The sequence below is a fragment of the Delphinapterus leucas genome, unplaced genomic scaffold (assembly GCF_059928025.1).
Source record: "Delphinapterus leucas isolate spDelLeu-1000000601 "Yukka" unplaced genomic scaffold, BTC_Dleu_Yukka2 spDelLeu_asBTCV2_sq40, whole genome shotgun sequence".
NCBI lineage: Eukaryota > Metazoa > Chordata > Mammalia > Artiodactyla > Monodontidae > Delphinapterus > Delphinapterus leucas.
In genome coordinates this window covers 2800471-2827134 of record NW_028322249.1, presented here as the reverse complement: position 1 = coordinate 2827134, position 26664 = coordinate 2800471, and the positions used below count along the sequence as shown (strand labels likewise).

General features: G+C 35.6%; 2 protein-coding genes across 2 annotated transcripts in view; both read left to right on the top strand.

Annotated features, from left to right (window-relative positions):
• LOC149743958 (uncharacterized) overlaps nt 1-26664 on the top strand; it is a 167444-nt gene that overhangs the window by 87106 nt on the left and 53674 nt on the right. The gene's annotated exons all lie outside the window — the stretch shown is intronic.
• Nucleotides 1-26664, top strand: part of LOC149743961 (uncharacterized) — a 120033-nt gene that overhangs the window by 89061 nt on the left and 4308 nt on the right. The window lies entirely within an intron of this gene.

Sequence of the window (26664 nt, the reverse complement as noted above, 5' to 3'; positions counted from 1 at the left end):
AATAACTGATGTCTTTCTAAGGTGTATATCTTTGATTATATTTTCTATTTTCATAAAGCTACTTGTATTCTCTGCTCAAAACAGGAGTAAATAATGGCTGCACATAACTAATCAATAATCAGCCATTTTGTCCACATTTTCAAATGTGTTGGTATAAAGCTACCATGGTATTCTTTTGTAATTAAAAAAACAAATCTCTCTGTTTTATAGCTAGTCCCATCACTATCATATTTGCCAAATATTGCTTATTTTATTGGTCTTTCTAAAGAACAAGCTTTTGGTTTTATTTGTCAAGTTTACTGCTTTTCTTCTCTATTTTTGACTTTTCTCTTGATTAATTTTGTCCTTCCACTCTTTGGAACTTACCTTGTTCTTTTTCTATGTCTACTGTTCATTTCCTGTAGCTTCAAGAGCCATTTTCCACAACTCAACGAGCTCTGCCGGCTGTGTCATGGCCACTGCATCATATGCCATTAAAACTTAATCTCATACACTGGGTGAAGACTCAGCAGTCTTATTTTGCTTTCAGAATTGTTCTATGGCCTTGGATCCTTCTTCTTCTCCTAAATTAGCACTATCATCAGGGAAGATTCTAGTGGGCCTAAAATTCTAGGCTTGCCTTTCCTGCAGTTTCATAATAAAAGAAAAAACATTTCCACCCTGTTTTTGATGTTGATCGAAAATTTAGCAACACTTCTTTGCACTATATTCAAATCCCCAAATATAAGCAAGCCTTCATGCACACAGGCTCACTGAAATGTCATAATTTTAAACTATGTATGACCTTGAACAATGACCTTTCCAAATACTCCACACTCTGCCTAGGTGTTCAGACTTTTTCATTCCTACAACATCTTTTACACATGGTCGATTTGTGTCATAAGTTCTTCCTCACTCCCACTTCTGAGTATATATCCAAAGGAAACATCACCATTATTAGAAGAGATATCTGTACTCCCATGTTCATTGTAGCATTATTCAAAAGAGCCAAGGTATGGAAACAACCTAAGTGTCCATAGTAGATTAATGGATAAAGGAAATATGGTGTATATATATATATATACAATGGAATATTATTCAACCTTAAAAAAGAAGAAAATCCTATCATTTAAGTCAACATGGATAAAACTGGAGGACACTATGCTAAGTGAAATAAGACAAAGACAAATAGTGCATGATGTCACTTATATGTGGACTCTAAAAAAATAATGAAATAAATCAACTCTTCCCTCCCTGGACATTTTCCTCAGCAGAATCTAGCAGCCTCTACTATGAGCCTTATCTTTTTTTTTTTTATTGTTTGTACCAGATCACAACCCCAGGGAACCTATGTATTTACCGATGTATATCTAGATTATACTTTACCATTGTTCTTTTTCTTTGCAATTCATTCCATCCACTTCTGGCATCAGAACCTCATTTTTCCTTTGGAGAAGTCCTTGTGATTCAGGTAGGCTGTGTGTCTCCTCCCTAGGCTGTGTGACTTGGGGCTGGCTAGACACAGTGTTTTATATATACTCTATATGTCTTAAGTACTTATTTCTCTTTTCCATCATTTTCCCTCCACATTTTAGTGTAGTTAGTTTTTAATTGACATTTGTAATCCTTTCTTTTGTTTGACTAAAGTACTGTTCAACCGATCTTCTGAGTGCTTAATTTCAGCATTTTTAATTCTAGAAGTTTCTTTCGGTTGCATTTCACAGACAATTTTTGCTTAAATTGTACATGTTGTCCTTTTTTTAATACATTAATCATAATTTTAAATAATAGTTTCATTGAGATATAATTTACTTTCCATATTATTTAAAGTGTACAATTTAATGTGTTATGCATCCACCACCACAATCAATTTTAGAACTTTCATCCACCCCGCAAAAGAAAAAGAATCTATTATAGGTCACTCACTCCCCCATTTCTCCAAACCCTAGGCAGCCACTAATATACTTTGTCTCTACAGATTTGTCTAGACTGGACATTGCATACAAATGGAATCATACAATTACTTAGCATGTTTTCAAGGTTCATCCATGTTTTAGCATGCATCAGTACTTGATTTCTTTTTATGGCTGAATAATAATTCCATGGTGTAGATATTACTATGTTTCATTTATCCATTCACAGTAAATGGCCATTTGGGGTATTTCCACTTTGGGGCTCTTATGAATAATGCTGCTGTGGTTGGATTTACGTGCAAGTTTTGTATGCAGGTCTAGATTTGTTTTTTAAATTAACAGACTATTTTGGAGCCGTTTCTGGTTTACAGAAAAATTAAGCAGAAAGGACAGAGTTCTCATACGTCCTTACCTCTCTACCCAGTTTCCCCTATTATTAATATCTTACATTAGCGTAATACATTTGTTATAGTTAATGAACCAATATTGACACATTATTACTAACTAATGTCCATGGTTTACTTTAGACTTCACTCTTTGTTTTGTACATTATATGATTTTTGACAAATGTGCAATAGCCTGTATCCACCATTACAGAACCATACACAGGAGTTTCTCTGCCTTTAAAATTCCGGGCTTCACCCATCCTTTCCTCCCTCCCCACAACCTCTGGCAACCACTGATCTTTTGACTATCTCCACATTTTTGCCTTTTCCTAAATTTCATATAGCTGCAATCATATAATATGCATGTAGGCTTTGCAGATTGGCTTTTTTTCACTTAGCAATATGCATTTAAGCTTCTTCCATGTCTTTTCATGGCTACATAGCCTTTTCTCTTTATTGCTGAATGCTATTCCTTTGTACCGATATACCATAGTTTGTTTATCCATTCACCTATTGAAAAACATCTTGGTTGATTTCAAGTTTTGGCAATTATGAAAGAAACTGTTATAAACATCCATGTGCAGGTTTTTATGTGGATGTAACTTTTCAGTTCCTATGGGTAAATACCAAATAGCATGATTACTAGATCACTGTATGGTAAAAGTATGTTTAGTTTTGTAAGAAACTGCCAAGTATCCTCCTAGCAACAAATGAGAATTCCAGTTGTTCTGCATCGTCAACAACTTTGGTATTTCAGTATTTGGATTTTAGACATTTGAATAGGTGTGTAGTGGTATCTCATTATTCTAATTTAAAATTCCCTGATGACATGTAATGTGTAGCATCTTTTCATACGCTTATTTGCCATGTGTCTATTTTCTTTGTTTAATCAGCCTACTAACTCTTGTCCTCCTGTGTCTATTTATATTTTCTTTTTTCCTTCTTTCTTTCTTTTTTTTTTTTTTTGAGCTTTTGATCATTTAGTCTTTTTCCTGGTATGTCCAATTATTTTTATATTAAAATTGGGCTTCACTTATTTTAGGAAACTATAAATATACCTCCACATTCAGGATGTTATCGTTCTCTTGAAAAGATTTCCTTTTGCCCATGGCAGACAGTTACTATAGGGACTGGAAACCTTAGTCCATTCTCAGTTTGAGCTCATTCAAAGCCGTTTTTCACTCTGTGTGAAGGTTGCTCTATTTCTGTCTTGTCCTTCCTCTACGGGTGTTGCCCTTTGGGATTACCATGTGAACGTTTAGATTCTCCCTATTCCCAACTACCCTTATATTTGTTAGGCTTTAAATGTAATGGTTCCCCCAGCCCTGTGAGACTAAGGATAGGTGTAGCTTGTCATTCCATTAGTCGTTGCCTTTAGCTTGAGCTCTTGCCGTTTGGCTTCTGTGCTTAGAGTCTTTTGAACTCCTTGGCTTTTCAGCTCCTAGGCTGTATGAGTTGAATCAGCAAATGCCCCAAGGAGAAAATCTGCACCAAATGTCAAGCTTGCGTCTGTGTCTCCCTTCTCTCCAGAACTTGGCCCACATGTCTCGGTGTCTCTCTAACATTCGGATGCTGGCGAAGAGATGTTTTCTTACTTTATCCAGGTTTTCTAAAATTTCTTTAGACTTCACCTGATCTTATGTTATTATTGAAGTATCATCTCAATTATCCCTAGGAAGAAAATTTACAATTTTATGTTTTATTTTCTTTATTACCTCAGTTTCTGTAGAGACCTTTTACCTGATTCTTCAGTCTATTTCCTGTGTTACCAGTAAGATGGAGATAGGTGGAGGCTAAGAATATTGGGGGGAAAATCACTGATGAATGATATGTCTCGTTCTTTTTGTTTTTCCTCTCCTTATTTACTCTGGCAGCCTACATTTGCCCTTCTTGATTTGACCCAGTTGCCCAAATACGCAACCCACTCTGGCAAAGACCTGACATTACTCTCATAAATGTGTGCATGTTAGGATTAGCTAGATGATGAACACCATGCCAAAGTTCTTTGTGTGACCAGTCAGAATGGCCATCATTAAAAAATCTACAAACAATAAATGCTGGAGAGGGTGTGGAGAAAAGGGAACCCTCTTGCACTGTTGGTGGGAATGTACATTGATATAGCCACTATGGAGTACAGTATGGAGGTTCCCTAAAAAACTAAACATAAAACTAGCATACGACTCAGCAATCCCACTACTGGGCATATACCCTAAAAAAACCATAATTCGAAAAGAGACATGTACCACCATGTTCATTGCAGCACTATTTACCGTCGCCAGGACATGCAAGCAACCTAAGTGTCCATCGACAGATGAATGATGAAGAAGATGTGGCACATACATACAATGGAATATTACTCAGCCATAAAAAGAAACAAAATTGAGTTATTTGTAGTGAGGTGGATGGACCTAGAGACTGTCATACAGAGTGAAATAAGTCAGAAAGAGAAAAACAAATACCGTACGCTAACACAGATATATGGAATCTAAAAAAAAAAAAAAATTGTTCTGAAGAACCTAGGGGCAGGACAGGAATAAAGATGCAGACGTAGAGAATGGACTTGAGGACACGGGGAGGGGAAAGGGTAAGCTGGGATGAAGTGACAGAGTGGCTTGGACATATATACACTACCCAATATAAAATAGATACTAGTGGGAAGCAGCCACATAGCACAGGGAGATCAGCTCCGTGCTCTGTGACCACCTAGAGGGGTGGGGTAGGGAGGGTGGGAGGGAGGGAGATGCAAGAGGGAAGAGATATGGGGATATATGTATATGTATAGCTGATTCACTTTGTTATAAGCAGAAACTAACACAGCGTTGTAAAGCAATTATACTCCCATAAAGATGTTAAAAAACCAAAAAGTTAGATAGTAAAAAATTCAAAATAATTGCCCACACTCCTCCAACAGATTCTCTAACATTTAGCAGAACAGAATTCACACTGAATCTGGTTTATGAGTAAAAGACAAGTCAACTTTAAAGTGGTTCACAGATGACATTTCTTTTCCATGTGCCTGCTTTGGAGCCATATTTCTGCTGACCACTCAAAAGTTTCCTCTTGAGTATTCTGTGATATATTAGAACCAGGAATAAGGGATGTTAGTGCTGGAAGGGTCAGCCAGTGGTCTGGGATTTAATTCACATATCCTTTCTGCACCAGGCTCTTTAAGATCATTGAGTTAGCCTAAGAATTTTGAGGCTGTAGAATTCAAGACAGTACATTACAATAGGCCAATATTACTATTCTTCTGCTCTGACATTCTCCACTGATGGACAGATGAAGGAGAAGGAAGGGCAGTCACCAGTAACTGAGAGTAAATGAAACTGGAATATTATAATTCAGTATCATTTGAGTGACTGAATTGGCTGGCAGAGTGTTCTGCAGTTAAGGGTGAGGAAAGATTAATTCTGCACATGACACCACTACTGTATTTATACAAGTCTACTGGGACAGTTGTTTACCTAGAATTGTTTTCTTCATTCATTTCAGTCAGACAGTTGTGTTGACTGATTTTCCTTTTTGATGTATGAAATGACTGACTGAATTTACCATTTAATTTCCACTAATGCACTGTAAAAACAATACATTACTCAAATTGGATTGGAAGGTATGAAAATGTTTACCCCAAAACTAGAAAGGCCAGATAAATCATAAGAAACATTTGACTGTGAGTGTTAGAAAGCTACTGAGGTAGCCATGACCTAGAAAAGTAAAATAGAGAAAGAAACTCACTGAAGTGAGAACAATATTCTGCACATGCATTTCTAGCCCAGTCATTTAGAAACTACTGATGAAGAGCAAAAGTCTGAGAAACCAGATGTGGCTCCTAAGAGGTAGAAAAGCCAGTAGATCTTAGGACAATGTCATAGGACTAAGGAAACCAGAGCTGGAATTGAGAAATACCAAGGCAGCTAGAATTTTAAGGACCAAAATCACAGAGAGAGTAAAGATTCAGAGAACGGAGCTGGATTCAGCAACAGTGTTCCCTTGCAGTATTTTCCATGTATAATAGGTAGACAAGACAAGATGCTAAGAAGTCAAACAAAAGCTAACTGAAGTCAAAGCAAAGACTTAGTTGGCTCATAATGCTGAAGAGACAAAATTGGGATTCAGAACCTATGAAAGATTTGTGGCCCAATGGAAAACTAATGATATGAATTAGGACATTGGAAGTCTCTACATATGTGTGTGTGTCTGTGTGTCTATGTGTTAGGAAGGTTGATGCAACATCTACATTGAACCTTATAAAGAAGGAAAATGAGTATGAAGTTGGTCCAGTGACTGAGGTGATCTTCCCCTCTGCTCCCTACCTAAGAACAGGAAATTCTCTACTCAAGAAAATACAGATGACCCTGGAACAATGTAGGGATTAGAGACGCTGACTCCCTGTGCAGTCAAAAATCCACATATAACTTTATGGTCGGCCCTTCTTATCTGTGGTTCTGAATCTGAGGATTCAATCAACCACAGATCATGTAGTACTGTATTACTTATTGAAAAAAAATCCATGCATAAGTGGATCTGTGCAGTTCAAACCCAGGTTGTTCAAAGGACAACTGTAATGTCATTCAGATTCTCTACAACTTGTCATATCCCAAGTCTGGTATTCACTGAAGAACCACCAAGACTACCAAGAAAAGGAGAATTAGAATAAAAAACAAAAAAGAATCAGAATCATAGATGACCTAAACGTTCAAGTTCATACATATTTTGGTAAATATTATCAAGTTCAAGAAAATAGATGACAAGGTGAAGAATTTAACTTGACAACTAGAAACTATAAACTGATTGAAGTTGAACTGATAGAATTAAAAATTATACGAAATTTAAAACTCGGTAGTGAATTGGACACAGGTAAAGAGAGGTAAGTGAACTGGAAGATAGAGTAGTAACAATATTAAGACTAAAGCATGGGAAACGAAAAGAATAAAAAGTACACAAAAGCGCATTTGAGACATATGGGCCACAGTAAACATTTTTATCATATGTGTAAACTGGAGTCCAAAGAAAAAAGGAGAGAGAGATTGGGATGAAAACAATATTTCAGAAATATTGACAGCTGAGAGTTCTCTAAAACTAAAAAGAATATATGGAGCCTTAAATTCAATAAGCACTAAAAAAAAGCAACAAGAACAAATACAAAGAAAACCACACCTAAGATCACCACAGTACAATTCATGAACAGCAAAGAAAAACATGGAAAAAGAGAGATTACTTTCAAAGGAACAATAGGATTAAGATTACAGCTTACTTCTCAGCGAAACTGACTGGATACTGGAAAATAATGGAATAACATTTTTAAGTGCTAAAGAAAAGAACTGCCCATTGGGAATTCTAGAGGCAGAGAAAATGTTTGGAAGGAAAGATGAAATAAGGAAATTTGCAGACAAACAAAATTTAGAAAATATGTTCTCATCAGAACTGACTGAATTAAATTCTAAAGGGAGACCTGCAGGCAGAAGGAAGATTATCACAGATGAAAATAAGGACTTTATAAAGAATTATGTATAACAGAAAGGATAAATAAGTGGATAAACCTAAATAAAATCTAACAGCAAAAAAGAGTAATAATAAAATATATCAAAAATTAGAATGCATTAAAACAAAAGGAAGAGGAAAAAGTAGTAAAAGAAATTTAAGATCTCAGCATTGCTTGAGAAGCAGTAAAAGAGCTAATAAGTCATGGTACATGTGTAACTGCTACTTATGTAAAAATAAGAAGCTAATACAAGGGAAAATGGAATTTGAAGAAATCTCAAAGGAAGAAAGAAGAGCAAAAGGAACATAACAAGGTGGGACAAATAGTAAACAAGGAGTAAACGGTCTGTAAGAAAATACATTAACTGTAAATACTGAAATTAAAGGACAAGGATTATTGAAACAAACCAAAAACCTAATTCTATGCCACCTACAAGAGACAAGAGTCAGATTGAAAATGAAAGGATTCAAAAATTATGTCATAACAACAATAAGTAAAATTGAAGAAGATTTGTTAATGTTAACATAGATTTGAAAGCAAAAAGTATCACTGGCGATAAGGCAGGATAATAAAACCCACTGTTACTTTACAAGGAATATATTTTAAGTCTAAACTTCAATGCAGTATATGAAGGGAAATTCCAAAAATCTAAGTAGAAATAGAAAAATCTAAATTACCTAGATCAGTAACATAGAACCACAACAACAAATCAGCAGATTATAGAAGATCTGAATACCATCATTAAAAACTTTGGCCTAAATTTACATAAAATACTGCACCAACAATGATGGAATATATATATTATGCAGAAATTTTTAGGTGCACATGGCACATTTATAAAATTGACTGTGTTCTGGTTATAAAACAAGGCTCTGAATAAGCAAGAAATTTAAACCTATATAACCAATATTTTACCAAATAGTTGGATATTAAAAACATACTTCTGATCATTATGTAGGTCAAAGATAAAGTCGCAATGGGAATTAGAATTTTATTAATTGAATGATAATGAAAATATGCCATAACAAAACCTGTGGGTTGCAAATAAGGCTGTGGTCACAGAGAAGTTTATGTATTCCAATTATACTCTCTAAATGTAAAACGGAAAGGAATAAAGCAACTAGAAGATAACCTATCACCCTGAGCTAGGCAGTTCCTGAACTGTACCTGGTGGGGAAGGCAGGGCAGAACTTCAGGAGGCCAGCTGAGAGCACGGTGAACACCATGTCAGGAGCAGTCTCCAAGAAAGAGAATTTAATGTACAAAGGGATGACTAAAATATATTTAAGAGCTAGCATCCTGACCCCTCTTAAGGATGACTTATGTTGCTGGGGAAAAAATAAGAAGTGCTCGATGTAGAAGGTGAATAGCGTTATAATTCCCAGGAGAATCTTGGTACCAGGACCACACAATGAAGAACTTGGAGTCCCCGTGGCTAATCCAGCAGAGAGAAAAGGAGAAACAGAGATGTGAGAGAAAATAAAGGTAACTCTTGGTGCAATTTGGTGCTGCTGCAGGTCCAAGTCCAGGTATGTGCTCTCTATCTCCATATCTTAAATAAAAGCCACCATGTTCCTCAGTCTTTCAGGTACTTAGAATTTCTCTTTAGAACCTGAAAATGGGGTCAGGTCTCCTGTCTGCATTGCTACAGTACAAAATAGAGGCAGGATGTTTGAAATAGTTCTCCATCTGGCAGAGGAGGCCTTGAAGCTGTGAGCCACTCGCTGCAAACCAGCAGGACATGAAGGATTCTTGAGCAGATCTGAAGCTACCGGGAGGCCTTTGAGGAGTTAAATCCCATAGTAAATACTGTACCTTCAATGGCCCCTTCTCCCTCTCTGTCCAGCCTTCCTCCACTCCCGTGGGGGCCCAAAGGGGTTAAATGAGCACTCTGATGTAATCAATATAGCAAATTACTGGTATCTTCTATGGATTATTGAGATCATAAATGCCCTATATACAGTATTATGTAGAAAGCAAGAGAGTTGATATAATACTTATATAAAACCGTGAAGGTGGAACTATCGTCCTTGGTCCTTACCATACAAACACACACACATAGACACACACACACTTAATGGAGATTGAAAATTTACTTATTTATTATTTTCCAAACCAATAGATGCACACCTAAATCTCCAATGGTAATGTCTATGATAAGCTTTTTTAGTCAGGGTATCATATGTAGACATAGCAGTTTCAATTCAAAATCAGGCTACCACCTGTTAAATATACAGGAGTCCATGTTTATGTGCCATGATCCATCACTGTTGTGCTAAAGCCATGTAAGCAAATTAAATGGGGATATCTAGGAGTCACAGCTACTACATTTTCCATATCTTTGACAGTAATATACATCTCTTCAATAATTCCAGAAATGCAGTATTGCTGTTGATTTCAAGCTTGTTGGAATGGGAGACAAGTTCAGTTCAGTTTCATTTGGCTTTCCCACACAAATTTGAAAAGCAAGACAAGGAGTGTTCTATCACTAACTGTGTTTTTTCCACTTATATATCAGGAACGGGATAAATATCCACAAATTTCATTATGAACCAGTGAGCACCCTGTGAGTTGGGCTTGGGTCAGAACTCAGTTTATCACCTGACCTCCATATCTCTCATGCTAACAACTTGAGGGGGTATCATTTCTGTTTAATAGATGTTATTGATACCTCAGACCACTTATCTAGATGTTTTTGAAGTGTCTGAATGTTACCCCAGGTCAGTGTCAGATTCAATAATTCAGTTGCTGATTCAAGACTCTTATAAGATACACATATGCATGTGCACGTGCAAACACACACACACACATCCATTCATTCATCTATCTGTCATCTACCTATCTATATCTATAAATATTTTTTGACATAGCATTAAGTGAAAGAAGTGTGAGAACATTTCCCAGTTTGTGGATTTTCAATTTTCCCTTGTGAAGACTGAGTTGCTATATTTATAGAAGCTTGAGAAGCTGGAGTTACTAGGTCTTAATGATTCATACATTTTATCATAGTAAATATCTTTTAATCCCTGATAGTATTTTTGACTTCTTTTTCTGATATTATTATAACTAAATCCATTTCTTTTTGATCAGTATTCTCCCCTTAGATTCTTTCTGTCACTTATACTTCAGACTTCCTATGTCCTGTTAAATTGGGTATGTCATAAATAAATAATAATAATTGTCTATTTAGCGAAATTAAATCTTACGTTTAATGTATTTATTGTGATTTTAATTAGCCCTTCAAATTCTTGGGTTTCGCATCTGTGGATTCAATCAACTTGGATTGAAATTTCCATTCATTTTACTACTACATTTTATATGAGGGACTTGAGCATCAGCAGATTTTGGTATATGCAGGGGCTCCTGGGACCAGTCCCCCTCAGATACCAAGGGATGACTGTAATCTTCTGCTGTTGGATAAGTATTTTATAAATGTCAATTAGATACAGTTGATAATGATGGTGGTTCAGTTCAACTGTATGCTCACTGATTTTCTGTAAGCAGAATCTGTCAATTACTGATAGAGGTCTGTTGAGGTCTCCAACTATAATAATAGAGCTGTTTATTGCATCTTGCCATTCTATCTGTTTTTGCCTCACTTATTTTGGTACTTTGCTGTTATGCACGTACACATTAAGGATTAAGTCTTCTTAGAAAATTGACCCCCTTATCGTTATGTAATGCCTCTCTCTATCCCTGATAATTTTCCTTGTTTGAAGTCTGCTTTGCCTGACATTAATATAGCTACTCCAGCTTTCCCTTCATGAGTGTTAGTGTGGTATAGTTTTCTTCATCACTTTACTTATAATCTATGTCTTTCTTTTTAAAGTGGGTTTCTTGCAGACAACATATAGTCAGTTGTTTTTTTAATCCCCTCTGTCATTTTCTGTTTTTAATTTTTATAGTTGCATTTAATCCATTCACATTTAAAGTGATTATGTGTATAGTTGGATTAATCTCTCCCCTTTCTGTACTGTTCTCTATTCATTGCACTTCTTTTTTTTTATTATTCTACCCCTTTTCTGCCTTATCTGGTTTAATTAGGCATTTTATATGATTCTATTTTCTCTCATTTCTTAACAAATCAGTTATACTTCTTTTTTTTTTTTTTTTTTTTTTTTTGTGGTACGTGGGCCTCTCACTGTTGTGGCCACTGTTGTGGCCTCTCCCGTTGCAGAGCACAGGCTCTGGACACGCAGGCTTGGTGGCCATGGCTCATGGGCCCAGCCGCTCCATGGCATGTGGGATCTTCCCAGACCGGGGCACGAACCCATGTCCCCTGCATCGGCAGGTGGACTCTCAACCACTGCGCCACCAGGGAAGCCCAGTTATACTTCTTTTTAAAAAATGATTTTAGTGGTTGCCCTCAGGATGGCAACATGTATTTACAACGTGTATTTACAAGTCCACTTCTAAATAGGTCTATATTATTTTATGAGTGTGTAGGTACCTTAAAATATTTCATATTCATCCCTTCTAACATTGATGTCACTCATTTCACTTATCAATAAGCTATACTCATCCAATATATTGTTGCTGTTGTTAGTTTGAACACTTATATATTAAATCAAGTAAGAAAAAGAAAAAGAAAAGGGTTTATTTTACCTTTATGTGTTCCCTCTCTAATGCCCTTCATTCCTTTATGTAGATCTCAGTTTCTAACCTGCATCATTTTCTTTCTCTAAACTTTAAAAAAATTAAACCTCTTTAAACATTTTTTGAAAGGCAGATCTACTGGTGAAAAATTCCTCATTTTTGTTCATTTGAGAAAGTCTTTAATTTCTCCTTCATTTTTGAGGAACAATTTTCCTTAATACAGAATTCTAGCTTGGTGATTCCTTTATTTCAACATTTTAAATATTTCTCTCCACTCTCTTTTTGCTTGCATTGTTGATGACAAGAAGTCTGCTATAAATCTTATACTTCTTTCTTCATAGGTAAGGTGTTGTTTTTCTGTGTGTTTCAAGATTTTTTCTTTGATTTTCTGTAGTTTGAACACAACATGCCAGGTGAAAGTTTTTTTTATTATTTATCCCACTTGGACTCCTCTGAGTCCTTGATCTATGGTTTGGTGTCTGTCATTATTTTTGAAAATTTCTTAGCTATTTTCACCTCACAAATTATATCAGTATTGTGAACTGAAATCCCATGTTTTTTATTACCAATTCATACTCTCCTCTAATAAGCCATTCATCATAGAAGACCTGCCACCTTATACTTCCTCTAGATCCACCTCTGCTGAGACCATTGCATCAAAGTGAGAGCTAATCTCGAACTGATTTTTCCAATTTTCTCTTTGCACAGTGCTGAGTAGTGGGAACTTTAATTGTAACTGATCAATTTTTGTCTTTTATATAGTGTGCAGAATGTTTATTTGCACAAAACATAAATAACGTGTGTATATATGTGCATGTATATGTTATATATATGTGTGTGTGTGTGTGTATATATATATATATATATATATAAATGTTATGATTCCTTGCTCGGAAGGATGGAATCTAGGGCAACAAGAAAAGGGGGAGTGATACATGGTCTTCCTCTTAACTTTACCTTTTTTTCTCTCCTTTTCTTTTTTTACCTAAGTTATTTATTTAATTCATCTCCTGCTACAAGAAAAGTGATGGAAAATCAGTCTACTGGTCATCATTTGATGCAAATAAAGAACATGGGCTTAAGGTCCTATACATTTTACTGGTCCATGTGCAAGAATAGTCCAAATCTGAGCTGTGGTCCATGATGTAGAACAATGGTCCAGGTTTTCTTTATTCATCTTCATTGCAGGTCAGAAGTGGCTTCAAATGAGGGTTATGGAATAAAGAATGGTTACCGTATCTCTAGGAAAAGGGCTTGAACCTGATGCAGAGATGGGGATAGACAAAAACTTGGGTTCTTATGTTTTCTCTGGTGCAAACAGGAAGGCGTTCAGCAAGCTGACTCCCACCCTGGGGAACATGACAAAGTAAATAGGGGCCTTCCAAGTGTGAGCTAAGCCCTCCTTGCTTGAGGCACCTCTAGACATGGGAAGCCCCAGATGTGGTTGGGACATACCTAGAACCCCAGAAGCCCAGAGTCTAGCCACCACTCCATTTTCGACCTGATTCAAAGCTATCATTGCCTCTTTATTATTCTAGAGATTATAAAGAAATTATTATTCCTGATTAAAAACAGAATTATCAAATTTAAAATCATTGTGATAGCAGTAAGCAGCAAGTTATATTCCTTAGAAAATCAATGCAATGAAATACATACTCGGCATACATACATACTCAATTTTTCTCAGAATTCAGAAGAAAATAATAGAAACTAGGTGTGATGAGAAAAGAGTTAAGTGAAAGAAGGTGGAAAATAAAATCCAATCTACGGAAAATTGTAACTTCATGAAACAGTCACTTTTACAAATTACAAGATTTTTTTTAATCCAGAAAGTGACATAGTTATTTATCAGTTACTAGTTTCAGAGTCCTTTCAACATTTCTGAAGACACAAGTCAAGATGAAGCTGATAATTGCCCAATATTTGATCTGATAAAAACATAATGCTGCAAACGAAGGAGAACTTTCCTCTGGTGAATGGTGGACTGAGGGGGGAAAAATGAAGCACGTTTTCACCTCATGGAACTGAGAATGCATGAAGAAACGTTGATAAAATATTTGATTAACATAACCGCAGATGTTCACAAACTGAGTTTTAAATAGATATTTATGGTTTTCCAAAGCAACCGAAGCAGCAGCCCATCTTCATGGGATCAGCTAGTGAGTATCAAAATTATTTAATACACTCTATCCCCTACTGTCAAAAGTGAATACTCTCAAGTGCTTGGCATTCTGTAGAATAGTGGTTAAGGAGAAACTTGAAATGTGTTTTCTCTTGTCCAGCAAGTTAACATTTTCTGTTAGGTTTCTGTTTTCTCTCGAAGGACCTACTCTTCTCTTGATGGTAAGTTATTCTCTTTAAGGATACGCTGTCCCCCCGCCCATCCCCTCAACTACAGTAGTATGCTTTATTCAGAGATTTCTATAGGGCACAGATATCATGATATGATAATGCAAAATACATACGTACATTTTAGTTAGCAGATGGTTGGTCTCCTTATATAGATTTTAAAATACAAATCAAAATAAAATTCAGATGGAATAAGGACTTAAATATGTAGAGCATAAAATTACTGGAATAATACAGGAGATAACAAACTCTGAGCTACACAATAAAAGCAGACATAATGATTTGGTTAAACACCAAAAGCTTCAAAAAGTTTAAACAAATCTCAAAATAGAGAAATAACTTCTGCAATGCAAAATAATCAATATAGGGGGAAGAGATTTCATTAAAAAATAAAGGTAAATATTATATTGAATAAATGCCAGGAAGAAGAAATTCAGGAAAGCAAATGTAAAAAATGTGATAAATACAATGAAATGCTCAAACTAACCAGTGTTCAACAAAACAAAATTTTAAATAAAAATAATATGAATGTTTTGTCTATGTTTAATTCATGAAATTTGTTAAATGTAAACTATTCAAATTGATGGAAATATAAACGTTGGACTAATATTCTGTATTGTTTTGGATTTTGCTTTCTATTTGATGGTAAGATTTAGAGACTATTTCATGTCTGTTTATAGATTTATAACTTTTTCAAAATACCTTCATAGCACATATTCTGGATTCTTCATAATTTATTTGTCATTCTTATGGGGATTTCAAGTTGTCCTCACTTGGTTGCTATGCCAGCAATTCTATACGAGAAAACCTTATCCATACAATTTGGTTTCGATGTGTTTTCTTAGCACTCATTAATTCTCCTGAAGAAACCTGCTCCTTTTCCCAAACTTTAATTCAGGAAACACAAGGATAGTCACCTAATTTTAGAACTTTGTTTTGTGTTATTGAGGTCTGTATTGTTAATCTTAGGATCTCACAGTTCTTCCTCAGTTTGGTCATGTTTCCTTATGCTAACAAAATCTTCTTTTGAGAGGTAAAAAAATATTTTTTATTCTTACTGAAGATGCACTTAAAATATTTTTCATTAATTTTTACTTTTGTTGTTGGCACCAAATTACTGAGAAAAGGGCAAAAGAAACAACTTTATTCAGCCATATATAATTACAAATCAGTTTGTTGATATTTAGTAATATTGGTTCTTATTATCCATTATCCTAAATTAAAATTTAGTATATTTACAGACGCTCAGAAACACTAGGAAGTTAAAATTACATATTATTTCTTTGCTCTTGAAATTACATTTGATAAACTTTTGTATTTTTTTAAGGAACAATCTGTGTCTTCAGCACTTTTTGATGTAGCATTACATTAAGAACATTTTCCATGTTATTAAATATTTTTTGAAAGCATGTTAATACCTACAAAACATTCCATCTTATGCAAGTACCACATAATTTATCTGTGTCTTTATTACTTGATATTAAATGTGTTTCTAATTTCTTCTATCCCCAAACATTCTATAATAAGCATTCTTGCACATTAATCCTTGTTAATTGCTTTATTTCTTTAAAATAATTATTATAATGCTATATAAGTAAAGTATGCTGTGGGCACTCAAAACCATAGAGAAAACAGTACATCTAAATGTATTAGTGTTTAAGAATCATAACATATCGAGGGGGATTTTAAGTGAATGAACCTAGTGATTAATTTTAAGAACATAAAACTTGAGACAACCAGATATTATGTGCTCCCTAATGTGAAGAAATAAGTGTAGCACATCAACTATGAAGAGCTCTTACCAATCAAATCTGAATCAAAACTGTAGTTCCCAATCACTAATTTGTTAAAAAAGAAAAACATGAAAATCGGAGAAGTATGTTAAAAATAAAACAGGAATACACACAGAAAAATGCAAAATTTTGTTAACTCTACAAGGCAAATGACCACCCACAAGGAAGAATAAACTTCATGGAAAAAAGACAACTTTGGAATAAATAAATAAATAAAACAACTTTGGAAATAAATTATGATACATCATGCAGATATATACACTGACTAGATATTTTAATATAAAGGGTTTATTGTTAAATTTGTGGGTGGATAGCTGGAAAAGCTTTTGTCTTATTTTGTATTTTTTTAGTCCTTATGCTATTTTTTCCCCAATGAAAAATCCTATGTTTAGGATTTTCATCTATACTATTCAGGGGTTAAAGTAACTCTGAAGTAATCCTAAAGTAACCTTAAAGTAATCGTGTTTTGGGCAGAGCCAAAACACGATTGGACGTATGTTGATAATTATTGATCTTCTCTATATTTCCATATTTTTTGAGAATTTAAAATGCCACAAAAGGGAGCAACAGGAAATGAGTTTACTATTTTGGTGGGGAATAGATAATACAGTCTTGTTATATATATATATGGTTTATCCTGAAGAGCTTTGGGAAAGGAAGTGATATGATGGGATTCACAAGTGAGAGTGCACTCTTATGAACATGGACATGAATTCATCCAGGAGCAAGGAGACCATTAATACCTTCCTCAATTTCTATAATTCCAGTGCCCTCTCTGTCACACTCTTATGGGCTATAATTTCTCTACAGAATGATAATAGAATGATAAAATAAGAATGAATGAAAAATGAGATGTGAAAGCCAAAGGGACTCCTTGGTAGAGGCAAAGAAGCCCTCGTTTTGCAACAGGAGTGCAGAGAAAGCCAAACATGAGGCCTGAGATTTATTAGTCTGTGCGACTAACTTCAAAGGAGGTTAAACTTGGCAGATTTGTTATACCAAGGGCATTGCCCCCATTGGGAAAATCTGAAGCTTTAACAAACAGAATCTAGACATGCGGATGATTGCTCCTGAAGATTTTGATTCCTCTGACACTTCTGAACCTTCTAAGCCTGCAGAAGTGTTCCATTCCTTTTTGCTAAGAGCAGTCATCTCAATAATCCTGAAAGGCAGCAGATATACCACTCAAGATCTGCCCTCACTTTCCCTCCTGGCCACTTGGCTTATACCTAGGTTTTAAGTCACAATATCAAGCAACTGAGGATGCACTTGGCTTCATAAACAAAGTAGTGTAATTTAAAGATGCTGTAAATCTATCTGACATGTATCAGTAGCCACCTGGGATGGATGAGTGGCACTGTGTTAGAAGATTCTTTATCAGAGGGACTGGAACATAGAATTGGAAAGGGAAGAATTTATTTACCTGAGAATATTCTTTGGAGATAAAGGATTTAGTGTCCGGGAAAGAACCTCAGGAGATTGTACAAACTAATAAGGTGGCTCCCAGTACATGGCATGGTACACACAGTGGCCAAGCTGAGCAAAATTGAAATGCATGAACTGCAATGTCAGATGATGGATAAAGAAATTAAAAAGTTCAGAGAAGTAGACATGCTAGAATGGATGTAATATGTACAGTCAGAAGATAAGCATGATGGTTATGTTCCTTGGGAAGGCCCAAGGACACAAAATTTATCAAGACCATATGAATGGCCTGGTGAGACAGGAAGCAGCATCATTAAAAAGTTCAGGGGCTTCCCTGGTGGCGCAGTAGTTGAGAGTCCGCCTGCCGATGCAAGGGACGCGGGTTCGTGCCCCGGTCTGGGAGGATCCCACATGCCGCGGAGCAGCTGGGCCCGTGAGCCATGGCCGCTGGGCCTGTGTCCGGAGCCTGTGCTCCACAACGGGAGAGGCTACAACAGTGAGAGGCCCGTGTACAGGAAAAAAAAAAAAAAAAATTCAGTAATGTCTCTACTCTTCATTTTAGGGCTGGAGATAGAAAATACTGTTACAGAATTTATCTAGCTGAAAACAATGTCCATGAATGGACTTTAAAATAGTAGAGTCTAGGTGGCAGCAGTTAACTGTCAGTAACCAGGTGGTACTTAACCACATATGTTGTGATCACTAGCAAAGTTGGAGTAATAGCCCTGGGAACCAGATACACAGGGACTTACAAGGATGGTTAATAGAATATGACCTCCCTAGGGGCAAAATAGATTGGTGGCTGACAAAGTCACTACTCAGCTTGAACCAGCAGAAGAAATCAAGGTTTGGTGATTGGGCGTCTGAGGATAGCCACCCTAATAAATATGTCATGATTCCTTGCATAGGTTTCAGACTGGGGACCATTGTTCAGAATCAGAGCCCACTAAACAGTGGTTCCAAGTGGAACAATTGCAATACCATAGCATGTATACAAAGCAATGATTTGCTGCATTTTTCCTCAAGAAAATTATGGCCATTTACTCATTTGACTATAAATTGGGAGATGGGGATTACTCATTTTTAGCACTGTTGGTATAGGTTATAGGGTTTCTGTGATATTGAAGTACGAATACTTTGAAACATTATTGTGGCCTTCCTATATGTATGGGGGCATATGGGAGACAGGTAGTAAATCACTTACATAGACCACCTGATGGTCATTTCCCTGGGCCCTGAATGTTTAATTGGTATTAACATACTTGGAAGTTAGTACAACTTCCAGATTGGGTCCTTGGTTGTAGATAACTACCAAAATAGGGAAAGCCACATGGAAGCCTCTGAAACTGTTCCTGTCATGAGAAAGTAAGTAAAAATATATAAATAAAAATTGTATCATATATGTATTATATAGAGTTTAGGAGATTTATATCAGCTATGAGTTTCTAAGAGATGCCAAGGATGGTGGTCCTTATCACATCCCCAGTTAAGTTACCTAGCAATGATCTTGCAAAAACCAGATGGATCCTGGAAGGTGACTGTAGACCGCTGCAAGCTCAACCCAGTAGTTGCCCTGATTGAAGTTGCCACGATGGATGTGGTAACTTTGTTAGAACAGATAGAGCCTCAGGTTCTGGTATATGGACATTGTTTTGGCATATGCATTCTTTTCTATTTCAGTAAGAAAAGAGGATCAGGGAGAGTTTTTGCTCACTTCAAATGTGTAATAAACACTTGCAAATTTTGCTGTTGAGCTGTAATTCCTTTTCCTCTGCTATAATGTAGTCCAAAGGGATCTCGGACTATCTAAACATTGCAGAGCGCAGCACATGAATCCATTGCTTTCAGGATAGCATGTTAATCTCTTCAAATAGTTAGTACTATGAAGGCCTTCATGAGACACTGTTTAGAGGATGGAGTGGTCATGATGGCAGAGAGAGAGGCCAACAGCATGGATTCTCACTAACTAACTAAGGCTAATCTAGCTACTGCTACTGCCAAATGTCCAACCTGTAAGAAAAAGAGACCAAAACCAAGCTCCAAAATTACATAATTTCTTGAGACTTACTATCTACCTGGTAACAAGTTAACTATTTTGAATAGCTTCCATCCTGAGAATATCACTGGTCTTGTCACTAGAATAAATTATTATTATATATTTCTGCCAGTGTATATGGGTTTCAAAAACATTCCTGTTCTGCTAATTGTTTTTCAAAGAAATGAGTTTTATGGAAGGTGTGATGGTTTATTTTATGCCTCAACTTGACTGGGCCACAGGGTGGCCAGATATTTGGTCAAACATTACTCTGGGTGTATCTGTGAGGATGTTTCTTTTTTTGTTTGTTTTTTTCTTTTTAACATCTTTATTGGAGTATAATTGCTTACAAAGGTGTGTTAGTTTCTCCTTTATAACAAAGTGAATCAGCTATACATATACATTTATCCCCATATCTCCTCCTCCTTGAGTCTCCTTCCCACCCTCCCTATCCCAGCCCTCTAGGTGGACACAAAGCACCGAGCTGATGTCCCTGTGCTATGCAGCTGCTTTCCCCACTAGCTATCTATTTTGTATTTGGTGGTGTATATATGTCCATGCCACTCTCACTTCGTCCCAGCTTACCCTTTCCCCCTCCCCATGTCCTCAAGTCCATTATCTACGTTTGTGTCTTTATTCCTGTCCTGCCCCTGAGTTCTTCAGAACCATATATTTTTTTAGATTCCATCTAGATGTGTTAGCATATGGTATTTGTTTTTCTCCTTCTGACTTACTTTAGTCTGTGTGACAGTCTCTAGGTCCATCCACCTCACTACAAACAACTCAATTTTGTTTCTTTTTATGGCTGAATAATATTCCATTGTATATATGTGCCACATCTTTATCCATTCATCTGTCGATGGACACTTAGGTTGCTTCCATGTCCTGGCTATTGTAAATAGAGATGCAATGAACATTGTGGTACATGACTCTTTCTGAATTATGGTTTTCTCAGGGTATATGCCCAGTAGTGGGATTGCTGGGTCGTATGGTAGTTCCATTTTTACTTTTTTAAGGAAGCTCCATATTGTTCCCCATAGTGGCTGTATCAATGTACATTCCCACCAACAGTGCAAGAGGGTTCCCTTTTCTCCACACCCTCTCCAGCATTTATTGTTTGTAGATTTTTTGATGATGGCCATTCTGACCAGTGTGAAGTGATACCTCATTGTAGTTTTGATTTGCATTTCTCTAATGATTAGTGATGTTGAGCATCCTTTCATATGTTTATTGGAAATCTGTATATTTTCTTTGGAGAAATGTCTCTTTAGGTCTTCTTCCCATTTTGGGGTTGGGTTGTTTGTTTAATTGGTATTGAGCTGCATGAGCTGCTTGTAAATTTTGGAGATTACTCCTTTGTCAGTTGCTTCAATTGCACATATTTTCTCCCATTCTCAGGGTTGTCTTTTCATCTTCTTTATGGTTTCTTTTGCTGTGCAAAATATTTTAAGTTTCATTAGGTCCCATTTGTTTATTTTTCTTTTTATTTCCATTACTCTAGGAGGTGGGTCTAAAAGGATCTTGCTGTGATTTATGTCATAGACTGTTCTCCCTATGTTTACCTCTAAGGGTTTTATAGTGTCTGGCCTTACATTTAGGTCTTTAATCCATTTTGAGTTTATTTTTGTGTATGGTTTAAGGTAGTTTTCTAATTTCATTCTTTTACATGTAGCTGTCCAGTTTTCCCAGCACTACTTATTGAAGAGGCTGTCTTTTCTCCGTTGTATATCCTTGCCTCCTTTATCAGAAATAAGGTGACCATATGTGCGTGGGTCACCTCTGGGCTTTCTATCCTGTTCCATTGATCTTGATTTCTGTTTTTGTGCCAGTACCATACTGTCTTGACTACTGTAACTTTGAGTGCAGTCTGAAGAAGGGAGCCTGATTCCTCCAGCTCCATTTTTCTTTCTCAAGGTTGTTTTGGCTCTTTGGGGTCTTTTGTGTTTCCATATAAATTGTGAAATTTTTTGTTCTAGTTCTGTGAAAAACACCATTGGTAGTTTGATAGGGATTGCATTGAATCTGTAGATTGCTTTGGGTAGTAGAGTCATTTTCGCAATGTTGATTCTTCCAATCTAAGAACATGGTTTATCTCTCCAACAGTTTGTATCATCTTTAATTTCTTTCATCAGTGTCTTATAGTTTTCTGCATACAGCTCTTTTGTTTCCTTAGGTAGGTTTTTTCCTAGGTATTTTATTCTTTTTGTTGCAATGGTAAATGGGAGTGTTTCCTTCATTTCACTTTCAGATTTTATATCATTAGTGTATAGGAATGCAAGAGATTTCTGAGCACTAATTTTGTATCCTGCTACTTTACCAAATTCATTGATTAGCTCTAGTAGTTTTCTGGTAGCATCTTTAGGATTCTCTGTGTATAGTATAATGTCATCTGCAAACAGTGACAGTTTTACTGCTTCTTTTCCAATTTGGATTCCTTTTATTTCTTTTTCTTCTTACATTGCTCTGGTGAAAACTTCCAAAACTATGTTGAATAATAGTGGTGAGAGTGGGCAACCTTGTCTTGTTCCTGATCTTAGTGGAAATGATTTCAGTTTTTCACCATTGAGAACGATGTTGGCTGTGGGTTTTTCATATATGGCCTTTATTATGTTGAGGTAGGTTCCCTCTATGCCTACTTTCTGCAGGGTTTTTATCATAAATGGGTGTTGAATTTTGTCAAAGGCTTTTCTGCATCTATTGAGATGATCCTACGGTTTTTCTCCTTCATTTTGTTAATATGATTTATCACATTGATTGATTTGCGTATATTGCAGAATCCTTGCACCCCACTCGATCATGCTTTATGATCCTTTTAATATGCTGTTGGATTCTGATTGCTAGTATTTTGTTGAGGATTTTTGCATCTAAATTTCTTAGTGGTATTGGCCTGTAGTTTTCTTTTTTTGTGAAATCTTTGGTTTTGGTATCAGGGTGATGGTGGCCTCATAGAATGAGTTTAGGAGTGTTCCTCCTTCTGCTATATTTTGGAAGAGTTTGAGAAAGACAGGTGTTAATTCTTCTCTAAATGTTTGATAGAATTCGCCTCTGAAGCCATCTGGTCTTGGGCTTTTGTTTGTTGGAAGATTTTTAATCACATTTTCAATTTCATTATTTGTGATTGGTCTATTTATATTTTCTATTTCTTCCTGGTTCAGTCTCGGAAGGTTGTGCTTTTCTAAGAATTTGTCCATTTCTTCCAGGTTGTCCATTTTATTGGCATAGAGTAGCTTCTAGTGATCTCTCATGATCCTTTATATTTCTGCAGTGTCAGTTGTTACTTCTCCTTTTTCATTTCTAATTCTATATTTTGAATCTTTTCCCTTTTTTTCTTCATGAGTCTGGCTATTGTTTATCAATTTTGTTTATCTTCACAAAGAACAAGGTTTTCATTTTATTGATCTTTGCTATTGTTTCATTTTTTTTTCATTTATTTCTGATTTGATCTTTATGATTTCTTTCCTTCTGCTAACTTTGGGGGTTTTTTTGTTCTTTCTCTAATTTCTTTAGTTGTAAGGTTAGGTTTCTTATTTGAGATGTTTCTTCTTTCTTGTGGTGGGATTGTATCGCTATATACTTCCCTCTTAGAGCTGCTTTTGCTACATCCCATAGGTGGGTCATCGTGTTTTCATTGTCATTTGTTTCTAGGTATTTTTTGATTTCCTTTTTGATTTCTTCAGTGATCTCTTGGTTATTTAGTTGTGTATTGTTTAGCCTCCATGTGTTTGTATTTTTTATCAATTTTTTTCCTGTGATTGATATCTAGTCTCACAGCATTGTGGTTAGAAAAGATACTTGATATGATTTCAATTTTCTTAAATTTACAAATGCTTGATTTGTGACCCAAGATATCTATCCTGGAGAATGTTCCATGAGCATTTGAGAAGAAAGTGTATTCTGTGGTTTCTGGATGGAATGTCCTATAAATATGAATTAAGTCCATCTTGTTTAATGTATCATTTAAGGCTTGTGTTTCCTTCATTGTTTATTTTCATTTTGGATCATCTGTGGGGTGTTAAAGTGCCCTACTATTATTGTGTTACTGTCGATTTTCCCTTTTATGGCTGTTTGCATTTGCCTTATGTGTTGAGGTGCTCCTATGTTGGGTGCATAAATATTTACAATTTTTATATCTTCCTGTTAGATTCATCCCTTGCTCATTTGTAGTGTCCTTCGTTCTCTCTTGTAATAGTCTTTATTTTAAAGTCTATTTTGTCTGATATGAGAATTGCTACTCCAGCTTTCTTTTGATTTCCATTTGCATGGAATATCTTTTTCCATCCCCTCACTTTCAGTCTGTATGTGTCCCTCAGTCTGAAGTGGGTCTCTTGTAGACAGCGTATATATGGGTCCTGTTTTTGTATACATTCAGCCAGTCTAAGTCTTTTGGTTGGAGCATCTAAACCATTTACATTTAAGGTAGTTATCGATATGTATGTTCCTATTACCAGTTTCTTAATTGTTTTGGGTTTGTTATTGTAGGTATTTTCCTTCTCTTGTGTTTCTTGCCTAGAGAAGTTCCTTTCACATTTTTTGTAAAGCTGGTTTGTTGTTGCTGGATTCTCTTAGCTTTTGGTTGTCTGTAAAGGTTTTCATTTCTCTATCAAATCTGAATGAGATCCTTGCTGGGTAGAGTAATCTTCATTGTATGTTTTTCCCTTTCATCACTTTAAATGTCATACCACTCCCATCTGGCTTGCAGAGTTTCTGCTGAAAGATCAGCTGTTAACCTTTTGGGGATTCCCTTGTACTTATTTGTTGCTTTTCCCTTCCTGCTTTTAATATATTTTCTTTGTATTTAATTTTTGATAGTTTGATTAATATGTGTCTTGGCGTGTTTCTCTGATAGTATCCTATTGGACTCTCTGTGCTTCCTGGACTTGATTGACTCTCTGTGGAATCAGGAGGTGTTGCTTTCCTGGTATCCTTGTGCGACAGTACCCTAAGGTTTCAGCACTATGAACCAGGGAATCTCACCCCAGTATTCAGCTTCAGTATTCAGTCGCTACTGGGGTTCCACTTGCCCCCTGGTTGATCTCAGTCTCCATTTCAAGTGATATTGTATGACCCAAAGCCCTACTCTGTATCACATTGTTGGTCTTTCTATCCTGGTCAACCCCTACCTTAATCTGGTGTGGTCAGACCCCTATACAAAGATGCTCCTGTCAGGCATGACCTTCCAAAGGATATATCTCCCTGAGAGCAAAGGCAAAGGCCAGACCTCTTTAGGGTAAAGTTAACTTCCCTACAATACAAGTACATTTATCAAAGTCACATTTATGCTATCATTTTAAGGATTTGCAATAGTGATTCCAAAGTTCAGACAACATTGTGAAGTTTCTTGTCCTTTTATTCTGTTGAAATAATGACACCTGCTTACTAGGAATATGAAAAAGCTCCAACCAAGGTGACACTTGGACACAATTTCACTTATATGCCAGCTCTAAGAAGTCACTTGCCTGTTCACTATCCTTAATTTATCACAGAGTTAATGAAGTTTTATGCTCTTCTTGTATAATCATTTGTACACCTTCTATGATTAATCTTACACAGTCATTTTTCCACAATAATTTAAACAAAATTTCAGTGTATTTAGCTCATTTTTATTGTATGTGTTCCGTGATATTAGGAAAATGTCACTTAATTTACGAAATTAAATCTAAATATTTTTATTATCCATAAATCTTATATTTATTTAGTATAGGTCTTGCCATCATGGAATGTTTTTCTATTAGAAACTTTGGTAAATGTGTTGTAACCATAGGAATGATTTGCAAGACAGCAGGAGTAGTCAATATAGACTAAATTAATGTGTTAGGTTTAGTGTTCACACAGCATGCTTTACTTTAATTGATTACTCTATAGCCAAACTTAAATTACTAGTATCAGTGCTGATAGAAGAAAATGAATATTTAATAAAACACCCTTTGTATCATAGTAGCAGATTAATCTAAGTAAAAAAGCTATCATTTGTAATAAGCTTTTAAGGCTACTTTGATATCTTGAATACATGCAATATTAAAGAGCTTATAAATACAAAGAGCAAGATAAGTTGGGATAATTTAACAAAAAGTCTCTGCAATTAACTGAATTATGATGCATTTGGATTTAAAAATTAAGTAATACACTTACATTGAGAAGAAGTGGCAATACATTTTTTCTAGCTTTGAAATTGCAACAGATTCATTTATCAATAGAATTATATCAACAAAAATAACATAATGAGTAAACGATTAATTTATGAACTTCATAACTAACTCTTAGAGTCATTGATGTTTACATATAGATAATCTTAAGACAAATAATTCATGGATAAAGTACATTTTATTCCCCCATCATCAATCACCATCATTGTCATCGATACAACAGAGTTTTTGGAATAAAACTCAAATGAATAACAATAAGGAATATCACATTACTAAAATGTAAAACATTATATAACTAAGAAAAACCTTGTAGGTTAATATTGAGAGTAAAAATAGAATAAAATTACAGATAAGGATAAAAGGCAAATTTTATGCATTCTTAAATATATTCTTTAAATCCCAAACATAATTTTGACTATTAAAGTATTTAAATTCCTCAATCTGGAGATGCGTTACAAAAAATAATCCTGTATACACTATAAAATCAGAAGTATATAATACCTTAGTGGTTTATTATGACTGTTGAACTTCAACTGTGTCTTTAGCTCCATGGATTTTATTCC